The sequence below is a fragment of the Phyllobates terribilis genome, unplaced genomic scaffold, assembly GCF_046119375.1.
Source record: "Phyllobates terribilis strain yellow unplaced genomic scaffold, ASM4611937v1 Scaffold_217__1_contigs__length_3308461, whole genome shotgun sequence".
Taxonomy (NCBI): domain Eukaryota; kingdom Metazoa; phylum Chordata; class Amphibia; order Anura; family Dendrobatidae; genus Phyllobates; species Phyllobates terribilis.
Genome location: NW_027362977.1, coordinates 1,985,164 through 1,987,238, shown reverse-complemented (window position 1 = coordinate 1,987,238; position 2,075 = coordinate 1,985,164). Strand labels below are relative to the sequence as shown.

The 2,075-nt window shown below is 41.7% G+C and overlaps 1 long non-coding RNA gene across 1 annotated transcript; it reads left to right on the top strand.

Moving 5' to 3' along the window:
- The first annotated feature begins 425 nt into the window (after window positions 1-425).
- LOC141214195 (uncharacterized) lies at window positions 426-1,516 on the top strand. The gene is made up of 3 exons (XR_012283465.1): window positions 426-529; window positions 646-860; window positions 1,209-1,516. It is a non-coding gene; the product is annotated as an uncharacterized lncRNA (long non-coding RNA).
- Window positions 1,517-2,075: the final 559 nt, after the last annotated feature.

Sequence of the window (2,075 nt, the reverse complement as noted above, 5' to 3'; positions counted from 1 at the left end):
CATTTTGACTCCTTTCGTTTTTTATTTCTCTTCTGTGACTACATTTTTCAGAATTCCGGCTTGAAACTCGGTGACTTTTCCTCAAATATGATGTGAAAAAAGATTTTGTGAGAATAAATAATTTTGGTGAAAAATTTGCGCGTTTTTTTCAAAATTTACCAAGAACTACTGAAGGGAGTCATTTTGACTCCCTACTATATTTTGAGGTCCTTTTGTCACTAAATGTTGCTATAAAGTTTTGTGCATAATTTTTTTCACTCTGTCTTATTTACCCTGATGTTCATATAGATGTAGTTCAATTTACATGTCAACTTTTCACATTTTCCTTGTGTTTTACCTGCTTGTATTACTGTGTAATGCTGAACAAAATAGCTTGTTTACTCTAGGCTCTTATCTTATGCTAATGAAGGGTGGTGTTTTTCTAAGGTCCTAGCAGGAGACAGTATTCTGGATAGTAACTTTACTTTCAGTTCAGCTGAAGAGAAAAAGAGAACAGACGCAGACATACGAGCTCTGAAGACTCATACAGGTATGAATTGTTATGAAATAGTTTAGCTGTCTGTCAACTGATTCAGCCCACCTACTTTTGAAGGTGGCAGAACAGTTATTATTTCTTTTAGTTTTCATTTCATTTCTATTTTTCAGCAGGGAACTATATAGAATTATGGAATTTGTGAGGAATATGGAGAGAAGACGTTTGATAAAGCCTCAGGATATTCTGGCTACTTTGCAATCCATACCGGAGGATGAATCGGAATCCGAATTGCAGGAACATGTATTTGATTCTGACAGTGATGAAGATTTCATTCCTCAGAACATATCAAGTGAATCTGAAGACTCAGAAGGAACAAATCCAGAAGGTAAGTAGTTATGTGTATTTATTTGTTCTTCCACACACTGAGTTAGGGCCTGTGCACACTAGCAGAATTCTGGCTGAATAGCCATCTGGATATTCTTGCCGCAATACAGGCCGTACCTGCCCGCTCATGCCTGAAGCTCCGCTCCGAACCCCGGGCTGGAGCCGCTGTCAGGGACAGAGCAGCGCTTGCTTACGCGCGAGCACGGCTCCGTCCCAGACAGCGGCTCCAGCCCGGGGTTCGGAGCGGAGCTTCAGGTATGAAACGCCGCTCTGTACCTGAGCGGGCAGGTACGGGCCGGATTGTGGTGAGAATATCCGGTCGGATAAATATTCATCAACTTTTTTACAGATATTCCAAGCACATCAACTGGGGATCGGGCTCATGCAGTTATGTTGCCTCGTGACCATCCTCCTGGTCGTGGACAGAAAAAATCAGCAAAACGTCCCAGAAATGAAAGAACAACAGATAACGATGGCGGCGAAGGTAATGCAACAACAAACACCAGAGAAGGCGAATCTGAAGGAATACTAGTTTCAGCGGATGGTATTCAATGGAAACCTGTTGAAATTGGAGAACACTTGCCTGGTAGGCGTGACAGCCAAAATATTCTTCGAGAAGCACCTGGCCCTACAGGATACGCCAGAAGAAATATCATTATCGATAGTCCTTTGAGCGCATGGCGTTTATTTTTTGATTCATATATATTGACACATATAAAGAACTGTACGCTTGCAAAAACATGCAGGAGCAATAATTTACAGTTTACTCTATCTGATGAGGAGCTAGATGCATTCATTGCGATATTCTATGCTCGTGGAATATCTGGCACGAACCGTCACTCGATTAGCAGTATTTGGTGTAATGACTGGGGAATACCGTTTTGCAAAGCGACAATGTCTAGGGACCGCTTTGTTGAAATTATGAGGTTTCTCAGATTTGATGAGAAATCTACTCGATCGGAGAGACTGCAAACGGACAAGTTTGCTCTATTTTCTACTGTGTGGGACAGGTTTATTGAAAATTGTATTGCGTGTTACAAACCTGGCCCATACATAACGGTGGAAGAGCAACTTTTCCCAAGCAAAACTAGGTGTCCATTCACGCAGTACATGCCTTCCAAACCAGATAAATATGGCCACAAATATTGGCTAGCTGTTGATAAGAGGAGCAAATATCTGGCAAATGGCTTCCCTTATCTAGGCAAAGATGACACAC